The sequence below is a fragment of the Centrocercus urophasianus genome, unplaced genomic scaffold (assembly GCF_019232065.1).
Source record: "Centrocercus urophasianus isolate 14NV4802_14NV808 unplaced genomic scaffold, USGS_Curo_1.0 seq_73, whole genome shotgun sequence".
Lineage (NCBI taxonomy): Eukaryota > Metazoa > Chordata > Aves > Galliformes > Phasianidae > Centrocercus > Centrocercus urophasianus.
The window spans coordinates 2,828,287-2,851,800 of NW_024885344.1; the positions used below are offsets into that span (position 1 = coordinate 2,828,287).

Genomic DNA, 23,514 nt, shown 5'->3' on the forward strand with positions numbered 1-23,514 from the left:
CTGCCTCTTCGCTGATGAAGCAGACATGCTGACATTTGAGGCTGAGCACCCATTAATGTAAAACAGGGCAGCTCTGCTCCATTTCAGTGTGTCTGATTGTTTTAGTAAAACAGTTAGTGTGCAGGTTGTGTCTTCTTGTCATCCCACCTGGACATGCTGGATTGACCTGTCCTCCTCTTTCCCTTATGGCTCAGGTCTGGAAACACAACATTTAACAGTTAGAAATGCCACTTACCAGTCTTTCTTAACACCTCCCTTTACAAGTGCTTATTTTTCACTCAGGGGGTGGTGATGCACTGGAACAGGTTGCCCTGGAGGCATTCAAGGCCAGGCTGGATGTGGCTCTGGGCAGCCTGGTCTGGTGGTTGGCAACCCTGCACATAGCAGGGGGGTTGAAACTCTTTTCAACCGAGGCCATTCTATGATTCTGTGACATGATTCAACAGTGCCAGGCTTCTACTCAAGCTTCAACTGCACAGATATTTCCCATGTGATATTTTTATGTCAGAGTACGTGTGGTTTGTTGGTTTAGTTTAGTTTAGTTTTGCTTTAACAGAAGTGATTGGAAAACAATTTTGAATAAGACTAGGGCAAAAGATAACACTATTTTTCCATGTTAACTGGTGAGTAAAACTTTATTTTAGAATCAGTATTGCCCCCACCATTTGGAGGATGGACACATTTAGTAGAGATGGTTTTCCTCCCACAAAAAAACCCTGCTTTTTCATGACAAGGCTGAGCAATTGAAACATCTTATTTTTGTTTGTACCATACAGCCTTGTTAGAGCTTGGCTGTTCCATGAGATTCACCAGGGTCAGGATGGCTCCCTAAGCATTGTCCTGGAGGAAGAAGGGAGCATGCTGCCTCTGAGATGGGGGAGGCTGAGCAGTGCTCCAGGAAACAAGCAGCACCATGGAGGGCTGAAAGTCTGATGTTGCTCCAGCAAGGAGAAGAACAAGGCAGTATGAATTAGCAGACAGTGGGAGAGGAGTTTATGGATCTCTAAGATGAATAAATCTCAAGCAGAGGGATCTGAAAGCCAAAGGGAGAGAAAAGAGGGGGGTAAGAAAAGGGAAGGCAATAAAAAGTGCTTTTCTTATTGAGAGAGAAACCTCTCTGGTCCTCTTTCAGATACCAAGAACACTGTTGTTGTGTGCTTTTCTTCAGATCATGGAGGAAAACATCCAAAATAGCATAAGGTAAGGTCAAACACTTGCTCCATGTAACAGCAGTATCAAAAAACATATGCTGTGTTGGGTTATCACCAATTAGCAATTGCTTCCACTGTGGCAATTTGTCTCTGAATCACCATACTTCCAAGATAAGGAATATGTAGAGATTAATTGTGAGTTACACACATCTGAAGTGTTTATGTAAATATGTGCTGTTAATAATAACAGCAACAATAATGACAATAGAGAATCCCATTTTGTGTGGTTGTGGTTGCTCAAAACAGCTGTTTTAATGAGACATCTGCCAGTGAAACAATTTAGCCTGAGGATAATGAATAACTGTTACTTAACTGAGATAGTATTAGCATAAACTCTACTTAATGGGGACACATTTGGCCAGTGAGCAGTGATTTCTTGGTACTTATCTAGGTGTTTAATAGTGAAAATTATGAGCTTGTGGCAAAAACAAAGAAACAAACAGCAAGTTATGTTATGTTTAGGTTGCTTTAGTTTGAAATACCTTAGAGGGATTTTGTCAGAGAGTGAATTATTCAAAACTTAGGAGACTTTGTGATGCGTGCTTCAAAATGCTGGAATACTGATGATCACTGTCTCAGTCTTCATCTCATAGTATAGAAATTACTAATATATGGAGATTAAAGTTTGTATGTCTGTTTTATGGCATTATTTTCTCTTATCTGAATCTTCTTGCATTCATTGCATGTGTATAAGCACAGATGCACAAGTGTGGGAAGAGTTTTTAATATACCTTCATCTGAATTTCTTCAAAGTTGAGTACACTGTACATCCAGAATGGCACTTCAGGTGAGGAATTCTATTTGAATGCAGTCTGCTTGACATGATTTCCAAATTTTTCTAGTTCCCATATAAATGTGTTTCAGAGTACTGAGACAATTCCATAAAATCTTTGTGCTGCAACGGGCAAGCGTAGTGATATGTTGTGATCAAAGCCATAGACCAGATTTTTTCAAACTACTGATTATCCATGCAAGAAGTAAAAGCTTGCTTGTAAATGATAAGGTTATTTGCTTTCAAGGGAGATGGATTGTGTGTGTATTGGCTGTTATCCCCTGGCTTTAAAGAAATGCTGGCAAAGACCATGTTCTTTGTGAAATAAACTAGAATGATGAGGTTAAATGCAGTGTGATTCAATTTATTTGGCAAGATCTACGAACAAAATGAATATGAACCATGGGACCTTTGAACACTGTGAAAACCTATCTGTTATTTCTCTTGAGGAAAGTAAATGAATCCTTTTTCAGATAAGAGAAAGTGTTACTATATTACTGAGAGAATTTACTAGATTTAGAAGAACGCCAGATAGTTCTTCCTTTCATATTTATAGCTGTCTTATCCTGAATATAAAAAAATGTAGCCCATGTCATGTGGTAATTCTAAAGGTAAAAGGCAGCCCTTGGGATCTGAATGACAGAGGAGGTCTTGGTCAGCAGTAACTGACTGATGTCTGTACCTCTTTAAGGAAACACACACCATTTGGTAAGGGATCCTGGTGTTCGCTTTTGCCCTGGACCCTGAACACAATAAAATTCCCAGATGAGAAATTCAAAGAAAAATTGACAATTATATTTAATTGATTGTAAAGTCTCGTTTCATTATATTATCTTAATAATAGCAACATACATGCACTGTTCCGACAGCATCTCTACTGTTACAGACGTCTGATGAGAATCATTTATAATAGAGCCATGCATGTTCAAGAAAGGCAAGTAGGACTCTTAAGCAGGTATTTTAGACTGTGATTCATTTGACCTATTTTAGACACCTACACTAAAACAAGATGAATCTGGAGGAGTGAATCATGCTCTTCGTGTCTATGCTATTCTGGACTCCCGTTGAAATGGCAGAGTTTCTGGGGGCTGCTCTAATTTCTTCAAGTTAGAGCATCCTTAGTAAGGTTCTCCAACAAGTAACAAGTGTCAAAGCCACTGCTATCTCCAGTTCCTCTCTTTTCATGCCTCTACTCTCAAAAGAAGCTTGTCTTTGGAGTTAGCTAGCATCACTATATTGGTTAGACAAAAGTCATGCTCTGATGACTTTGATGACAACAGTCCTAGATGCTGTTATATTGGCATTATGATAGGATTGCAATATTGATTTGGAAAAGCACAAGAAGCCCCACAGTTAAAATACTTCTCTTGTAGGATGAGTCTTTCTAGTATACACTTAAGGTTCATGATGAGCAGAGAAGATAGAGGAAACATGAGGAAAACTTGCACAATGTAGTTATTCAGGGAACAAGCACTGAACTGAATTCTCATTGGCTCCAACTTCACAGAAAGAGTGATGATCACTCACTGGAACACGCTGCCCAGGGAGGTGGTGGAGTCACCATCCCTGGAGCTTATTGAGAAATGTGTAGGTGTGGTACTATGGAACACGGTTTGGTGGGCAACATTGGTGGTAAGTTAACAGCTGCACTAGACGATCTTAGAGGTCTTTTCCAGCCTTAATGATTCTAGGATTCTATCACTTATTCTCAACCAGATATCTAAACAATGTGGATGAGTAGCATTCCAGAAACATTTACATTTCCAAAGTGATGCAATACAGAAATAAACGACCTCCATTATGTGAAAAGCCATGAGTGTGCAGACTCTGAAAAGCAGGAATTACATGAGCAAGAGATTGAATTTGTCTTGCAAAACTCAGATATCATTAAGCGCAGATGACTGCACACACACTAGTAATGAATACAGGCTTGAATACTTATATCCAGACCATGAGTACTTCATTAAGGCTTCAAGATTCTTTGGATAGCTTTGAACTTCTAGCTAGAATTTTAAAAACCCATGCTGTAGTTGGCTGCCTCGAAGGATGGCAAGTCTGATGTAAGTTGTCAGGGTTGGTATACAGTATGTTAACATTAGTGAAAAAACAAGCAAACAAAAGAAACCCTAAAAAATGTAAAAAGCTTTATCTTTTTGTTTCTGCTTTCAGCCAAACCCCAAATCTCCTCTGAAAAGTTGAAGGGAACTGATTTCATCCGAGATGTGGTTGTTCCTTTACCTTGTGCTAAAGCATGTGTGCTTTAATCCGAGTGTTCATACTAATGGCTCTCACTGTCCTTGCTCTTGGAGGGACAAGAAACTTTTGTGTATACTTGAATACGGGAGCAAGCTACAACAGAGGCTGCATTCTCATAGCTGAGCTCCAGCATGTAGACCTCTTGCTCCAGTGAACAGAAAGTTCAAACAAGTAGTGAAATTGCTTTAACCCTCCCAACCTTTGCCTGACACAAGGCTCGCGTACTTTGACTGTGAGCAGTACTGAAGTCCATTAATGGCCTTCTTTATTACATTCCTTCTCATTGACAGAAGTAATTAGGAGAGACATGTACTGTCTCTGTGACTCTTCCCACTTGAGCTCTCCCTAGAGACAGAAGGACAGGGCATATTCATGTCAAGGAATTAAGATAAAGCCTTCATCCTCGCACTGCTATCACAAACATTTTTGCAGATGACAGGGAGGAACTTCAGAAATTTGGAAAGAAAAAAAAAGAAAAAAAAAAGCCCTTAGTGAGTAGTAAATAGATTCTTACTGTGTCCAGACAAAGAATAAACTTATTGTGTGACCTTATTTGCAAATAAAGCAAGTATCTTTTGGCCTGAAAATTGCTCTGTATGCTCTTTTTAAGAGTTGTAAGATCCCCTACTTGGTGACAAACTGGGACTATTTGTACAATTGTTAAAAATATGGGATTCTGACCTAGGAGTCTGGTTCTTGAGTATGACCATGGTGCTCATTTTACTGTTAAAAACAATAGCAGAACTCATCCAAAACGACTGCCAGAGTGCTGTGGAGGAGCCCTCATTTGACACAGCTGTTTATGAGAAGAAGAGCTTCCTTTTTCAGATCAACATACATAATTTGGGGAACATTTTCTTTATTTCTCTTTCTTTTTTTTTTTCCTTTTTTTATTTTTTTCTGGTTGAAGTAACCTTTCCACTATGCATGTACTCTATAAGTCAACAATACTTCCTCTGCTGCAGGAGCTCAATTCATTGCTTAAAGGAAGAATAAAATAGAAAAACACACTGGATCAAAAAGAAACAAGACTGTGAATCTGAAAGAGGCCTGCCCTTGGCATTTCCTCTTGCCTTGCTCCCAAAGGCAAGAAAGACTATAAGGGCCCTCCATCAGTCTTATGGAAATACATTTCATCTGAAGTAAATGTTACCCTAATCCACAGATGCCATAGAGAAAAATGACAGCCTTATAATGTTTAAAGGAGTGATCTGAATTGTGGAAAAGGCAGTGGTGAGCTTGGGGAAGCTCTGCTTGACTTCTTTTGATGTAGACATTGCTGATAAATGCACACAAACTGGCAAAAAAAAAAAAAAAAAATCCAATTATAAAGCTATTAAGGATGGTGAACCTGCCAATCTCCTTGACTGGCCAAATGTGTCTTGACTGTGTGAAACAGAGGGGCTCACATTACACCATGCTGTGGGTAAAACTAGATTAGTGGGATTTCTGCTTCCACTTGGGCTACTGAGGCTTATGGCAAAAGTTGTGGTCTTTGGTTAGCCTGCCACTTAAAAGAACGCATTTCAGGAATGGGTGCTAAACGCATCCAAAAAATTCAAGCATTGACATATTTTTTAACGTTACTTCACGGAAGTTTTCCATGTGCTATACATTATCACTACAAAGTGTTTTATCATAATGGCAAATCAGAACTCACAGTGTTCTTTCTCCAGCAGACAGACTCCGGCCATTTAAACTAATGGAAAACCCATATAAAATGCGAGCAAGAGAGAACCAACACACAAACAATCAGCTTTAGTTCTGCCCACTGTCCAGGAAAAAGCAATGATAATACAAAGAAAAAAAAAAAAAGGAAGTTATGTATTTTATCCCATTCACTGTTTATGTGCAAAAGCAAGTTGCTGACAGGAGCCCTCATGCCCAAGTTTACTGTTTTAAAAGTATTTTTAATCCAAAACACTTACTTGTTTTTGACTCCTGGGGCAGGAGTTCATCAGGAACTGTCAGGCTGGGGGACTGGTGCATGAAAACAAACGGCAGTGCTCAAGAATGTCAGATTTCATTTGGAAAGCCATTTTATTGTGTGTGTTCCGAGGTGTTATTACGATCGCAGCTAAAGGAGAAGTATTCTGAATTGATAGCATCCTTTCAATCTCATATTTTAATGGGCTGAGGGGAGTATCTGCCAGCACAGACAGAAGCAATTGAACTATGGAAAAACAGTACATTACCTGCCTCTGCTGCATTTTTCATAAGTAGATCTCCAAAAACTTTACAAGAGAAAACCAGGAGACCAACTTCACTATTACAGTAGTTGATGCAGTTGATGTTACACCTTCCTGTTATGCCTCTATGCAGTAGGAATTGATTTTGTAATAGAACAAACTGCCTTTTGCATTGGGTAAATCTACTTAAGTTAGCAATGGAATGATGCTCATCAGCAGTTTTAAAATATCCCTGACTCCACACCTTTGGGAACATCACTTTTATAGTCTAATAAGAAAACACACAAAACATAAGATTAGCATGGGAGCTTTATTCTCTCTTTTATCTTTGTAACTACTACTTAAGCCTTTCTTCCTGGACAAGGAAGAATAAATGCCTTCAGTGCACAATGGGCAAAAGTTCAGCAAAGTGGCAAAATTATCTAACAGCTAATTTAGAGATGCACATAACCAGAGCAAAGAGGTGACAGTCCTTTGTGCCAGTTGAATTCGCATTTCCTGGATTCCATTTCAGACACATGATGTACGTCTTTGATCACAGCACTTCTCTGTGTCTTTGATTCTGAGGGGGGGCAATGATCCATTAAAAGCCTGAAATTTTCAAACACAGAAAACAAGCACCTAGTTGCTACTGTTAGCAGAGCCACAGAATCACAGAACAGCTGATGTTGGCAGGAAGCTCTGGAGGTCCTGGGTCATGTACGTATGACACTGTACAATGTACTGTGTATTTACTGATTCTGGCATGCTTTCTTTTTTTATATATATATATATATATATATATATTTTTTTTTTTTTTTTTTCCATAAACTACTTTTGCAAGGGCTTGCTAGTATCTCAAAAAGATAGCTCTCACCTTTGAGGATGCAGCAGCTCCCTCTTTCAGTTCTTTATTCTTTAACACTAGAAAAAAAAAAAAGAAAAAAAAAAGAAAAAAAAAGACTGCATAAATCACCTTTTTTTAATTGTGAAATACTCCCCTTTGACATTTCTAACTTGTACATCTTGTAATTAAGACACCTCTTAACATACCCTTTTACATAAACTGCAGGTAGAAGTATACTGAACATGTCCCACAAGAAATAACAGCTTAATCCATTTTTTCTGCTGAGCAGGCTTTCTGAACATGTGATCTCGAGTTCTTTACTTAATCCCCAGGGTTAATTAATTAAAACAAAAAGATGAAGAGTTTGTATTCCATAATTCATCTTGTTATTAAATAACCCATTAACTCCTTTTTGAATGCACTGTTTCTCTCATGCTTCACTATGTAGCGAGTCTTAATCTCTAAGACCTTGATTTATTCCACTGGAGTGGCAGCATTTCATACAGGCATGCTCATGCTAGCTTTGAATTCTACCTCTTCAGTACCCATGGCAGAACAGCATTTAGCCCAGAATAAATAGTTGATCATGTTGTATTTCAGATGAGTGTTACTGTCTGCTCTAAGCTTATTGCTACAGTTGCTATGCTGACAAAGCTTCAATAGGTCTCTGTGAGCTACATTTAGAACTATAACAATGATTTAGTAAACCCTCAGTTTTGTCCAAAAATGTGTTCTCATCCAGACATTTAATTTCCTTGATCAAGTTTTTATTTAACTATTCTTACGATTTCCTTTATCTCTCTCTCTCTTTTTTTTTTTTTTTTTTTTTTTTTTTTTTCCCCCTGTAAGGACTGTTTTTCTAGAAACAACACACAATGGTACTACAAACTCATCTGACACATTTTCTAGAAGTGTGAATTCCGCAATTCCTGGTGTCACTGAATCTGGGTCATTTCCTACACAAGTTCATTAGTCACCAGTGACGCTTTTGGGCAAGAGGCTCCAGAAGAGAGTGGCTCAGAGTGCCAAGATGGGAGGATGTGCTATCAGGGGCTGCTCGGGCAGTGAGGAAGCCTTTTTATACCTCTACCACATCCTGCTAAACTAACACCAGTGACTGCATTCCTTTGGTAAAGGCAACAACCTTCTAAATCCCAAAAGAACACACAGAAGTCATTCCACAACACCCTGTGCCTGCCAGCCCATGGAAATTCGTGGTGGGATGTGGGATCATGAGTCCAAGGTGAGAAACCGGCATGGATGTATCATTCATTACCACCACCCACAGCATGCCTGCAGATGTGGGATCTGTGAATGGAGTGCTAGTGCAGAGAACATCAGGATGCAGAAGCGTGGAACGCTGCTGTATGTTGGCAACTGCTAGATTACCTAAACCATGGTGAGCGTGTAGTGTAGGCAGGCTTTATTAGCGAAGTTCAAACTAAGATGTGCTAATTAAAGAAGAGGTTGTCCTAGTTGCTAAGGGAATGAATAATTTCTGTATTACTGCTTCTACCTGAGTAAAGTGTGTTCTCAGCTGTCCCTCTGGTCATCATTGCCAGAAAGGGAGGTCAGTTATTGTTGCTTCTGTGACTACAGTGTTTTGTTTTTTAAGCTCAGTTTTGCTTCTTTTGAGAAAGATGTAGTCTAGAATAGGATATCTGTCAGCTCTTCTGTAAAGCAGAGATTGACCAAGTGTTGGAGCCAGTCCTAGAATGAAGCAGATGCAATGGTCTGAATATTCTATTACTAAAGATGCTGGCTGCTGCCAGACGTGCATCTTGCTTAGCTTGGTCTCGTAAGAAAGCATTCTCCAATTCTTTTTTCTTCTAACGTAATATATACTATGCATAAGCAGATGCTAGGGGCATACGGATGTAAACTCAGAGGTGAGATCAACAGGACTGAAACACAGTGAAGTTAATGCTCAAGTGAAAAACTGTCTTCATGTGGTGATCCATTACCAGCTGCTAGTCCAGTAGCAACCCCATCATCCTTCCTTCTCAGTGTGAGCTTTCCATCCATCTCAGCTTGAAACTTAAATTACAGCACATAGCATTTTCAGACCAGTATTTTTCTTCCAAGTTGACATCCTCTATGGAAACCTTGCTGCCATCATTACAAACCTTTCTTCTCTGACACTCTGTGGGGTTGTCTGGCTGTAACTTTACCTTTGTGAGACACCAGAGCCTTGCTACTCCTGTACCATGGAGATGGGAAAAATTCTCATTAAGAGAAAATTGTCTCTGTCTTTGAAAAGACAATGTAGCTCTACATTAAGCTCCAGCTTCCAATACACTGAGACACTGTGTTATTTTCCTTTGCTTTTATTTCATGAACCTTTATTCCTCCAGCCAGCTATTTATTATATTGGAACACGTTCCCTTTATTTCATCTGTTCTCCCTCCTACCTCAAAGCAGAAGTTGCAGCATCTGCCATCACCCCTCCCTACCGGCTGGTTTGGTTTGCGTTCTCCAAGAAATACATTTTCTTTTCCCATAAGCCCTTGAAGTCACAGAGTTCCAGTGCTACCTTTCTCTCACTGAGGACTCTAAGCTCAGGGAGGCATGTCTGCCTTTTGCTGAAAAATGTTCCCTCTGCAATTTTAACTAGTCTGATTTTGCATTACAACCTCTGCGATATCATTTATCTAATTTAGATGTTTCCTCTGCATCCCATTCTACAGAAAGAGCTGTGAAACCTTCATAAGATAAAAATCTTTATCTGAACTTCGAGTTGGACTGCCCCAGAATCACAGTAGAGGTCGGAATCTGCCAGAATCTCCTGCCTGTTGGAGACAGGTATGGGTTGTTAGACCGAGTATTTGGGGGAAAATCCTAAGAAAGCCAGCAACTGCTGAGCCTAAAGTCTTATCCTGAGTTACTTTGCTGTGTTGGAACAATATTTTTGCTAATAAAGCTGTGACCAAAAAAAGATGAGACCCTGATGTTGTGATAAAGACATTTTCATTTGAATTCTGGTGAAGTCTTCAACAGTGTACAGAGAGGGCCAAAAGCAGCTGAGAACATTCTCAGTGTCTATTGTGAGAAGAACTGGGAGTGCCAATGTGGCAGGAACACTTCCTATAATCAGATATCATTAGTCTCATTGATCAGTGTTCATCAGATCATCCTGTTTGACATGTCTTGGCCCGTGCTGAAGACTAGAACTTCAGTTCTTGCCAAATTAACAGGAAACCAGGATAAACAGTCAGCTCTATAGAGCTCTGCTACGCAACAAGTGCATTAACCACTTTATAATCTCTTTGCAATCTGTTTTGATGTTAATGGGTCTGCTACAGAAGCTAACATGTAATAATTTACTTTGCAACATGATCTGTATTGGATTGTAAAAGTGGACCAGAGTCCTTGAAGGCTGTAAAGAGTTTTTACACATCAGGGATTGTTTTCTACACTTTATTTATAAATCAAGTTCATCAGTTCTTTCTTAAATTCTACATTTATTTGTACTCAGAGTGATAGCTCATAAAATATCCTCCCCTTTTCACAGTGAAGATCAGATCGGAGACAGACTCATCCCTTTTATCTCAGCTTTTGTTATGTAACATTTGGAAACTCACTGACTATACCTCTTTGATGCACAAGCTTAGAGTGAGCAGGAGCCAACGTGGCTGTTATGTCATTCCCATTTACCATCTATAAGATTATAATTATTCTACTCATTAACGTTCCACTGCCTTTTGTCACATTCACTGGTCATCCTATTCAAGTTAGTTACTGATGGGACAATTGAGCTCAGTAATTATCGTTTCTGGTTGTGAGGTTCTTGAGTGATACAGAAAGTGAAATGCATTTCCACAGGACAGGTTATAAATGTAACTAGAGATATTTCGAGGGTTCCACAGATGGGAAGAGATTTGTTGACTCATTCAGAGCACTAGATGGTCTACAAGCTGTAATTCAGAAGATAGTTTGTCTTCCCTCCTTCATCTCTATGATCTTTTCCCAGATTTCAGACTTCCTTCAGTTCTCCAAAACAGCCTCTGTCTCTTTCTCCTTTATTCTTTGTGGGTTTTTTTGTGTGTTTTGTTTTGTTTTTGCATAGGTCTCTTGCTTCATTTTCCACTTCAGACTTTTTTTCACCATCCTGCAATCTTTTCTCCTTGCCACACTCCTCTCCCCCACTTTTTGCCCCTCACGTACCATTAACGCTTCCTCTGCAAGCCTTTTTTTCCACTGAATTCACCACTCCTTTACCCCATCCGTAAACCTCATTAATTCTCTGTAAGTCTAATTCATTCCTCTGCTCTTAATTTTGCAATACCTATTGACTTGATAGTGGTGCTGTTTTTCTTTTTTTTCTTTTTCCGTTTTTTTTTTCCCTTTTTTTAATCTACAAATCTCTACTCTCTTTGAAAAGACTGCTGCTCAGGCAGCAGTTATTGTTCTGATGAACCATAAATACATACTTCATATTACTTCTTCTTAGCAAGCAGAAAGACATACAACACAACAGAAAGTAAGAGTCATTTTCTTTTTTCTCCTTAGAGTCCTGGGTACATTAACAGATCTTAATTGCCCAAACCTGCCTCATCTGGGACCCTGCCCACTCTCTCCCATGTTCCAGAGCTATTCAAGCTCAGGTTTGAGAACTTACTTTTGCTCTGAATTATGTGAATGTTGTATCTGTGCTTGCTTCAGTCTTTGGCTCAAACAGGTTTGTATTGCAGCCCCAAGCTGCAGCACTCTGCTCCTGACTAGACTGGCTGGACTGTGGAGCTGCTTCTTCACCGTGCCTTATCTAGGATTGTCACTGAATCTGTCTTCGCTCATGCTGCCAAGTTACGGGGGGCTGCACTTGGGTCAGTGGATTCACTGCCCTGCCAACATGGAGGCTGGCCTTGGTTCCTGGCTTAAGCTCCATCACAGAATCGTTTCAAGTTGGCTGCTTCTTCAGTAGAGCCTAATTCCTTTTCTGAGTGCTTGAATGAAGCTTGGGTACTTGGCCTCTGGCAGAGGTGGGAGTATCTGTCAGTATTCCTGGTCCTCCTCCAATCTATCCCTGCTTATGGCTGCAACATTCCCTTTCTGTCGTAACTGTAAGGGAAGGAACAGGGACTCTTGCAGTGTTGGCAGCCACTCTTCTTTCCCTCCCACGTGCTCCTTCTCAGCTACCTTTACCAATCAGTTCTGAACAAGTCATTAAAAAGTTCTCAGACAGACAATTTCATTTTTTCCAGCATGCAGTTGCCACCATCATCTTAGGTGCTGAATTTCTAGATCTGCCTCAAAAAAGATGCCAAATGAATATTAACATTATATAATATTCTAATCAGGTTGTGTCCTTTTGCCAAAGGAAAATATCCTCTTTTCGGCATTTCCTCTGCTTTTTATAGAACAGCAGTGTAAATAATGGTTGCTAATGTTCATTGCTTACAACAGTACGAGGATTTAAATGTATATAATCCTAGATGAGAATCTGCATTAACAGGGAGCTAAGGCTTTCAGAATGCAAACCTCACAAACACAAACCATATGAGGGAGAAGAGGGGGGAAGCAAAAAAAAAAAAAAAAAAAAAAAAAAACCATTGAAACCAGCATCTTGCCTGTGTTCCACAGCTGTTTTTCATGCTGGTTACCTTTTACTCCCTCCTACTGTCCAGATATCTCCACTTGCATCTGTGAGTTTCTGCTTTAACAAAACAAGGGAATCCAGAAACATGTAAAAAGATCACAAATTTAGAAGAGACTCTTATAGCTACAAAAGTGCAGAGCTCAGGTTGCTTTTCTTTTCTCCCCCTCTGAGCAGAACACTACTATGTATTTCACATGAATTACTACTTATTCCTCAGAGCAATGTTTTCAAAAAGTAGTAGAGTCTGCCTAATTACTTCTTCTTAACTACAGCATCTTTTGGTTTCCTTTGAAACAACAATGTGATAATCAATTCCGACTGTTTAGTTCTCCTTTCAAAGAAAGGATCTAGTAAGTATAAGGGAATAGAGCAGATTCCTGTCAAAAATCAGTGGAGAGATTCAGAGCCTGATGTACCTCAATTCCACTTTCAGTGTATTACAGCTATTCTGTAAGGAGGTTCTGCATCACTCATTCGCCAAGTCTAACGATTCTGAACACAATGAGACCTGTACTTTGTGTAAATGTGAGGTTTATAGAATTTATGGATCTGTCTGCTCTGGGCGGGGGAAAGAATGTTGTTTTGATTGTTGCTCTTAGAAAGCTGGTGAGTTTAGTTGTGTGGTATATGAATAGCACTGTACAACATCACTCCTCTCTTGTTCATAACTACTAAGAGTAACACCTTTAGGTACTATTGGTTGGTAAAAGAACTTAGCACAATTTTTCTTATTTTTTTTTTTTTTTAAAGGCATGTAAGCATAGAATTGTAGTGATACCATCGAATAATCTCCAATTATGATAAATGGTGCATGCACATCTGATGTCCACCATATTTTGTTACTACATTGTCCTGGATTTGGTTGCCTTCCACCATATCAATTCTCTTTAAAAGCTAGCTTTGTTTGTTTGTTTGACAAACCTTCTAAGGAACTGAACATGACAGTTGTATTTAATCAGTGTGAATTTCTGGTATATATGGAAGACCTGTGCTACAAAGCAAAGCCGGCTCAAAAATCTCAACACATGCTAAATGCAGTGTTTCTGTTTCAAAGCTGAGGGACTTGGGGATGCTGTTGCCAAGGGAAAGGAATGAGAAGGAGATGGGCTGGAGACAATACAGTGAAGTAGTGATCAACTCCAGTACTTCTATGAGGGTGAGTAGCATGTCGCCAGATCCAACACTGCTGCAGAGGCCTCTCAATCCCAGCAGTGATCTTGTCTGTACTCTGCAGACAAGATCCTGCAGACATCTTGTCTGTACTCTGGTGACAACAGCAGTAGTAGGAGCCAATCTGGTTAACTACAGATCAGGCACAAAGTAGTCTGTTGGACCACAGTCATTCTGCTGTTCTAGATTGTGTCCTACTTTGTCCACACCTGGGGCTGGTCCCTTGCAAAAGTCTTCATATTTCCTATAGAAGCCTTCCTGTTTTCTCTGGGCCAACTTGCAGCACGCAGCATTGAGCATGTCTGCACAACTTTGTCAGAATTGTGGTCTCAGCACCCATATGCTGCTGGTCTATGGTATGGTCATATGGTATAGTCTATGGTAACTCACTGTGGCTGAGGATGGAATCTTCAGTGCTGCTGAAGAGAATCTCAGACATCTAGTGAGCAACAGCACTTTCAAGAAGCTCTACAAAACTCCTAAGCTCCTGCAGCTTGATACCACAAAAACACGTCTACATAAAGAACCCATGAGATAATTTTCAGTGACTGCTAAAACACCCTTGTCAATTCCTCTCTGAGTCCTATTCAGTGGGATTCATGATATGCAGCATGTTCAGATTCTGCTCTCCATTTTTATGATGCAGGGTTTTCAACATGCATTCTAACTAAAAGCTATGCATCTTTCCACAGTAACAGCCTTAACTTAAACAGCCTAGAAGACATTTACACCCACATTTCCACCATTTACATTCCTGCCTGGCGTACTACTGTGATGGTTTCACCTAAACAGTATTTACTACATGGTGCAACTCTCTTGGATTCCTTTCTCTTTGCTCACTGTCCACTCCAAGTCCACTCAGTACCATTATTTCTATTTGGTTCGCTTAATGCTGTCCTCCCTCCCAGACAATTCACTACTGATGCGGTTCATTGGGACCCCATGTCTGTCTAAGGAAAGCAGTTGGTTTTTAAGAATAACTGGTAACAGGCATAGCAATAGGAAGAGACTAAAACATTAAGCGCACCCTCTACCCACCTGCAGAAGTGGTGGTCTGCTTTACTACCCAGTCAGGCTGACAACATCACACAAGGTCCCCAGGGAATTTAACTGCCCTCAAGTAATGCTGGGAGTTGTCTGTGACTCTGACACTCAAGCTGTGGCAGTCTAGTGTTGAAAAGTGGATCCTCCAGGAATACAGTATGGCTCTGGTGCTGCCTGCTGACATCTGCCAGCCGAAGATTTGATTCTCAGGAGATGGATGAAGTTTTGAAAGCTGAAGGAGATTTCATTTTTTCTTTCTCCTGCTTAGATAGGAGTAGGTGTGAATTTAAACTGATGGAGACAGGATATTTTTGGCATTGTATTTCTTAGTAATTTATATTAACTACTTGTCCTACTGAATCTACTCTTTCCACTTCATCCTGTTTTATAAAAGAAGTCCATCTTTCTGTCCCTGATAAAACAGCATGCACCTAACAGAAGCCTGAGCATAGTTGTAGAGTTAGCAGTTTGCTGAGGGGGATGAAGTTGATACAGATGTACTGGGGCAGAAAATATTCTCTTCTGAGTTTAAAACTTTTATTTACAAAAGGGAAGGTTATCAAAAGAAAAGGCAGAACATGCCTATATGTTACCTCAAAATGAACTGGAAAGTATGGGACTGTGGGGCTATTGATGGTGTTGTGTGATCATGTTGTTCAAGAGATGTTAATCAGCCCAACATGTTAACATTTTAGCATAGAAAATATACCCTTACTAGGCTTGGTGCAGCAAAGGAAACTGAAAATCAGTGTTTCCTAAGAGGCTCTTTTGTTCTCCATGGAAGAAATAAATTGCCCATTGTTAGTTCCAGTAACCATTCCCAACTAGGCTCAAATACAGAGGGGTAACCAGTTCAGAAAAATTCTTTTTTGAAAGCCTGGTAACAATTCAAGAGAGAATGAGCTTTCTTAGCTTAGGAAGAACAAGAGGTATGAGTTCACCTAATGAGTATAGATTCTTTACAAATGCAGCTGTCCCCTTTATCAAGCTTCTATTAATCACACAGGGATTTTAAGGGGCTTACATAAGTAAAATCCATCTATTTTTGCCCACACAATGGTGGCACTGTTCCCTAGCAGGATTCTCAGATATTTTTTTAATATAAAACTACTTTTGAGGGTCCAGCTGCTGACAACCTTGCCCCTCAGCCATCTACCTCTCAAGAGATTGCCCTGCACAAGTATCACTTGCAACCAGTCCTTCCTTTCAGTGAGCTAGCTGATAAAAATGTGCCATTCTCCTATAGTACAACTTACTGATTGCCACAGTAGAGCTAACACTGCATTTGTCATAAAGCCTACATGTTTTTCACCTTGATTTGGGAGAAGGTAGGAAAATACAGAACCTCCTACTAATGAACACTTGTTTTGGCTGCACCTATTTTGCCTTTGGTTATGCTGAGTGGAAGAAGGCGGGTAGAAAGTTTCAAAATGCCATGGGCATCAAGCCTAGTACTGGAAAGATTTTGAGTCATTCCCTTACACTGTAGTTGCTTTAATATCAATCTAGCACAGAAACAATAAGGCAGCACACTTGGAGATACTACCAACACAGGGAAAGGGCATCATGCCAGTAACATTTCCAATTGCACTGCTGTGATTTTGTGTGTTAGAAAACTGATATTTATAATTATTTTTCTTCTCTGTAGACTAAATTAATTTAACTGATTTAAATGCATGTTGATTTCACTGGAAACTTTGCATTATCTGGTCTTTACTTTGTAAGTACTGCAGGAGTTGTCAGTTCTGATGCCATCATGATGGCAAAAGCTTATTCTTTTCTTCAGTACGCAATCTGATACAGACTGTAATCTTAGAGTAAGCAGCAATGCCTAGACTTGTGTGGTTGCCAAGCTCAGGAGCAAGTACACACAGAGGGTGTATAATGCCTATTGAATTGGTAGGGACTTTTTGTATCTGTTGCTGAGTTCCTTCAATGTCATCTTCAGACTTCGAAGGACTATCCTTTTTCTGGGTCCAGCCTTGTCAGGGTGGCCTCTAAAATGTCTAACAGCTTTAGTTTTATCTAAGAATTAATGAAAAAACCTCTACTGTGTCCAGATACTGTTTGAATCACAGAATATTGAAGTGTTAAAGTACTCCTCTGAAAAAACAGTCCTTAATGTTGACATGTTCATTGGCACTAGTATTGGTCTTTTGTCTTGCTGTTTGACCTTAGTATCAGCTTCCCTGTAACTACTGGAGAGACTGAGAATTACCCTTTTACTACTGACAGTTTTACTATTGAGATGAGGTGACTTTCCCTATTCTCTTGCCAATGTAGCAAGCCCAGATCATAGTTCACAACTTATCAAATGACAGCAAGAACACAGAAACTTCCTTTAGAATTGACAGTCTTGGCTACAGAGAGCTCAGTGCAGCTCACTGTCACTGTCACTGTTTTTAACTCAGGTATTTTTACACAGATTTAAGATGTATGTTGTTATCAATTATCATGTTTACATTTTATATCTGCTTATTCTTCAGTTCTGCATAAGTTTATTGGTTTTTGGTTGGTTTTTTTTTTGGCTGGACATAAAAGAGCTTCAATATAAAATGAGTGTGAATGTGATGAAGACCAAATGTGCTGCTACTGCCATTCTGTCATCTAAGAAAGCAATTAAAGCACCCTCCAAACATGCCTAACCTACTGAATTAGGAATGTTGAAGCTGACAGATAAAGTTGGCCACAAAAGACACTACTTGGACTGCACTGAAGTTGACGAACATCTCAGCACTATTCACTTAATCGTCTGAGAGCTTCCTGTTGTTGGTTGTCTGAAGAAGTCATTTGACTGTGGGAATAAGTCATTTGTCACAGGTATTCTCTGAGTTTGTATCACTGGCAGTTATTCCTACTTCTTGGCAGAAACATTCTGTCAATGATTGAATGAGCCTTCTTGCTCTTTTAAAGAAGACACCATTCTTCAACTACTCTACGGCCAGTTTTCCTTCTAATTAGCATCCTGGCTCTGGGGACGCCTGTCTTGGTAACACTTTCAGAAGTTAATGAAGCTATTCTGAAAACAATTAGACCTTCTGAAAACAAGAAGACCATTAAGTGCTTCTAATGGAAACAAAAGGTCTTGTTTTGATCCTCATTTTTACCTCAGAAGTAAAAGGTTTCCTTAGGTGAATTAAAATCTAAATGCATAAGGCAAAGACTAAAGGAACAATACATTGTGCACTTTAATTCTTCTAGAAAAGATAGCAGATATTAATTATATAGGTTTACAATTTAGTTGAGGCTTGTCATAATCTCATTTAACATTCATATGATGGGGGAATAAATGGAGACGTGTAACAAAAGAAAACAGACTGTATAACAAGAGATAAACAATATATCCCTTATTTGTTTGGGACTGAGGTGAAGCAAATAGAAATAATTACAGAAAAGAAGCTTCACAAAGTGTATGTATAATATATGTGTATACACATTTTCCCATAACACAGATTGGGACACAAAGGATAGTCTACATTGAATACCATAGGAATCACTGCAGTTGCATTACTTACTTCAACATACCTTGATTTAGGCTGTAAGAGTATCAGGGTCAATTTCATTTTCCCGGCTAAGCAAATTTAAAGATACTTAAAGTTTGTCCAGTGTCACTTTTTTTTTTTTAACTAGAAGCTTCTGTAAATGGAAGGATACATGTTAATACAGACAAATTATGCTATCGTATATTATCCAGAACTTCACTGCGAGTAGCATATAATGAAGACTACATCAGAAACAAAACAATCTCAAAAAAAAAAAAAAAAAAACACCCACGAACCAAAAGCATATCATTTCAAACACGGCACTTGTTACTCATTTTATAGGATACTTACTGAGTTACTGAGACCACTGGAAACACTGGTGTAAACTTTATGGAGTAAAAAACAAATTATTTTCTGAGTTGTATGTGACAGATTAGCAAAAAAGTCATCAATAAGTAGCAATGTAGAACTGACTTGACCATCTTGGTAGATCTCAACTTAAAAAAAATAATGCCAAATTAGATTAACTTCAAAAAATTAAAGTTGTGCATACTTACTCTTCTACTTCTTACCACTATTTGTTATGGTTTTAAAAGCACTACTCCTTCCTTTAAAAACAAAACAGATTAAAAACAAACAACCAAAAAAACAACTATTCTCCACTTAACTAAGTCATAACAAAGGGAAATTAGTAACTGGCAGCAACAATAAAACAGAAAATCTATAAACACTTTTCTCCGGTACAAAGATAACAAGTAGAGAAAAATACCCCTCTCTTTCATCTTTTCTTAGATTGTAGCATCGTACACTTACCTAAGATGCCAGTAGAGATGTTTACATTTTCCTTTTTGGGTCAGAGGCACAACTGAATTCCAGGAGAAATGTGTATGAAATTCAACATGATTTATCACAAAATATTCAGTTTATTGTCAGAAATTGACTTTGGCATAGAAGACAAACATTTCCGTTTAATAATTTATTTTCCTCTGAATTCTAAATGTTTTACGTTTTCATGATGGTTTCTATTCACTTAAAGGCATGAATTTTTAGAGGGTCTTGTTTTTTTCCCCAGTTGTTATAGCCACAAGGGCTGGGTTGGTTTGGTTTTTTTTGTGCAGTGTTTTTTTTTTTTTGTTTTCTTTTTCATTTTTTTTTTGTTACGTGCACAGGAAATTCTCAATTAAAATTTAATTTAGTGTCCATAAGGGAGAGCGTATGTAATGGAGTTTCCATTTTACACTCAAGAACTAGACACTTGTTTTTATGAAGATTATATCTCTGTCATTTCCTGTCTAAAATACCTTTCCTACTACAAGAGATGTTGGGCAGTTGGTCCTTCAGTAGCCCTGTGCTCATTGTAGCGGCAGATGATAAGAAGAATCTCACAGACTGGGACTTGCTTCAGACTTCTAGTCTTGCTCTTTGTACTGATATCATTAACAATCATGCAGTTTCACATCTAGAAGTCAAAAATGAAGATTTATGAACAAAGAGTCCTAATCTTCTGCGTTGAAGTGCATCAGTTAACACAGTCCAGCCAGCCTCTGGTTCCCTGTGAGAATATCCTAACTTCTATGCAAAAGTAGCTATTCCACTAACTCCACACAAAAGCAGCTCATGGATAACTTTCTTTTGTCCATGCATGTCCAAAATCTTGAGTGTGACACAGCAGCACCAGTCTTACCATGTATTTAAAATGCCCATTAATCAAAGGAGTGCCTGTGGAGGAATTTGGGCAGAGACACCTTTGTAGTTTTCAAGAATATTTTAGCCACTATTGAAGCTAGCAAGTAATGCACTAATAAAGCAGTAAAGCATTTGTATGTCACTTGATGAACAAAGCACTGTCTTCTTTCTCAAAAGAGCTCATACTTGTTGACTTCATCTAGAACAATGAAGCAACTGTAAGAATGTAAAAAAGACTTCATTGGTCTTAACAGGAGATGAACTCCATGTACGCTCTTAGCTTGAATATTTATGGACCTTAAAACCCGTCCTTCCTTTCACATCAAATGATTATACTGGAAATAATTTTGTTCTCATAGAAACTCAGCTAATGTGTAAATTTTCAAGGCCTTATGAACAGACACAGTCTTACTGTACTCAGTGATGTTTTGCTACTGTGAAAGTACTATAACCTGTCTGAATACATGCACTTTTATGCCTTTATCTCTTGTTCCAGTAAGGGAAAAAGAAAGAACAAGCTCAAACTCTTGTGTGATAATTCTACAGCTGTATAATTTAATGTAATGCACATTAGAGATAATCCCTACAGTATTTTTTTAAAAACTTATATAATCTCAAAATAGACACGTTCCTATTAAAAAAAAAAAAAAAAAAAAAAAAAAAGTCTGGTTTGTATATTTTTCATTAATGTGACTGTTAAAGCTTTGAACCTTATACATGTTCATGTTTACAAAACATTTGCTTGGCATTACCGCATGTTTTACTTTTTAAAAAAACGTTAGGAGACCTCCTGTTCCAGAATCTGTGTAGCTTCTGGAGAAAGCTTCTTTCTGGCTAAATGAAATTTGAAATGTAAATGTTTGCAGCTTTTTTTTGTTTTGTTTTGTTTAGCTATCCTGGGCTAAGGACCCTTCCGCGTCAGCTGTTTACTCGATGCCCAAAGCAATTGCTCCTTCAAGTCTTCAAGGACCAAGTCGAATGAAGTGTTTTTATGATGAATTTTAAAAGATTACTCACTTATAAGCACAATAAAAAAAACAAAAAAAAAACAACAAAAAAAAACTTTATAGGTAGTTGCTCCCCCCACCCATCAGCTTTTGTAACCTGGCAGTAATCACTCTCAGCCAGAGTCTGACTAATGCTGCCATGGGTTCAAACAACTGTTCTCCATTTTGTGTAGGACAGCAACCTGACAGGTGCAGAGCAATTTCAAATAAGACAGTTTGTTGCAGTATGAAGATCCATCATTTGTGACATACAGTGACATGCTGGCTAATCCTATTAATCCATGCTGCTCTTAAAACCTAAGAATTTTTGTGGGTGCTGAGATTTCCGTGTTCTAATAGAAGACAAGAACTTTAAGAACCTGTAGAAATCATTCAGTAGGATCAGACTCTGACAATTCACAAATCTCTAGGACACAGCATGAGACTGAAAAATATGAATCTGCTCAAACTCCCAGTGATAGGCAGTAGACAATGTGGTTTTCTTAATAATGAAACCGTAATACAGTCTTGGTCCCTCCCCCATACATCCCCAGCAATTCTTTCATCGTGATTGTCACTAAAGCAGTTGTAAACCTTCACGAGTGCAAAAAAAGATAAAGATGTTATTACATGATAGGTGATCCTTTTGCTTCTCTTAAGAGAATGGACAGAATAACTCACTGCAGTATAGCTCAATTCTGACTTCAATTTCCTCAAGAAAACTGTGGAGACCAACATGTGTATGTTATCATCGCTTCTCTGGAAAATCATTCTGCTCTGAATTGATAGAGCAAGGAGAAATGGTCTCAAACTAAAAGGGGAGATTTAGATTAAATATAAAGTTTTTTTTCAGTAAGGATAGTGAGGTTCTGAAACAGGTTACCCAGAGCAGATGCTGGGTCCCTGGAGACATTCAAAGACAGGCTGGAGGGGCTCTGAGCACCCTGATCTTGCTGTAGGTGCCCCTGCTCATCACATGGGAGTGGGACAGATGGCCATTCAAGATCCTTCTCAACTCAAACCATTCTATGAATTGTTTTTATTTTTTTTTTCCTAAAGGCTTTCCCAGTTGTCATCCTATGTCAATTTGTAGTCAGCAATGCTTACGTGATATCAGTGACACGTTCAACTTCATGATTTACTATCTGATACCACTCCTGACTGGAGCATCGGGCAGTGGGCACGGCTGGCGGCAGAGCACTGCGGTTGATGGACCAAAGCCTTAATCGAGTCTGGCAAACAATATCTTCCCATGAATAATCTGCTTCTGAGTTCACGGTATTTTGGTAGAGTGTACTTACTGCAAAACGTAAGTTCAGAATTGATTACAGCATTTAAACAGTTGATGGAACAGGAGAAATTAGCATCTGTGGTATCCACAACAGAACAACGTTCTGTTCTAAAAGAATTCTTCCTGGAATTCTGGAAAAAGAAAGCAATAAACACTGAACAGCATCCCTGTTATTCCTGCTTCTGATTACTTACATTGGTACCCAAAGCACGTGCCTACTTTCCTTCCTCTACCATCCTAGGAAGGGATCAATGTCTTCAAAACTGCGTTCACACTGGCTCCCCTGCTGGAATTTCTGTCCTGCTTGTGCTTCCCATAGCGCTTCAGACACCTCCCTCAGCAACGCACACACGGTTTATCGCACGGGGAGAATTAAAACAAACAAATAAATAAATAAAAATACCGAACAGCGTTAAAGGCAGCTCGGTGCCTCCCGGGCAGGGCACCTCCCGCGGCCGCGCTCCCCCCACTCACCGCTGAGGTGCGGAGCCGGCTTCCCCCTCTCCGCCCCTCCCGGCCAGGTGTAGCGGCCCGGGGGCGCCGCTCGGTGAAGGCGGGCGGTTCGCGGCTGCCAGTGGTTGGGCGCTCGTTGCCTGTCACAGGGCGGCGTGTCAGCGGGCTGGCTCCGCCTCGGCGCCGCGCCTCCTCCCGCCCATGCACAGACATGACACAGACACACAGTCACTGCAGCTGCTGCTGAGCCCGGGGCAGAGCGGCGGCGGCGGCGAGCACCCCTCTGCCGGCGCTGGAGCGCTGCCGGCGGTGGGCGGCGAGACCCGCAGGGGGCAGCCTGGCACCGGGCGGGGGAAAGCTGGCAGCGGGGAAGGGGCGGGAGGCAAGGAAGGAAGGAAGGAAGGAAGGAAGGAAGAAAGGGAAGGGGGCAGCCTGGCACTCCGAGCCGGAGGCGGCACCGGGCAGCGGCACGGAGCGAGCCCGGGCGGAGCGCGGCACCCAGCGGCCGCTGAGGCTGAGGCTGGGCCGGCGGCTGTAAAAGCGGGGCCGGGG

General features: G+C 39.9%; 1 long non-coding RNA gene across 7 annotated transcripts; it reads right to left on the reverse strand.

Annotated features, from left to right (window-relative positions):
* Positions 1–6,719: 6,719 nt before the first annotated feature.
* LOC122170862 lies at positions 6,720–23,067 on the reverse strand. 7 transcript variants are annotated; one of them, XR_006171861.1, is made up of 4 exons: positions 22,984–23,067; positions 18,590–22,640; positions 7,285–7,331; positions 6,720–7,019 (listed from the first exon to the last, which is right to left on the reverse strand). It is a non-coding gene; the product is annotated as an uncharacterized LOC122170862 (long non-coding RNA). The 7 variants fall into 7 exon arrangements; XR_006171864.1 differs by having other exon boundaries at positions 18,590–20,005; positions 22,984–23,037; XR_006171862.1 differs by lacking the exon at positions 22,984–23,067 and adding an exon at positions 22,704–22,905 and having other exon boundaries at positions 18,590–20,005.
* Positions 23,068–23,514: the final 447 nt, after the last annotated feature.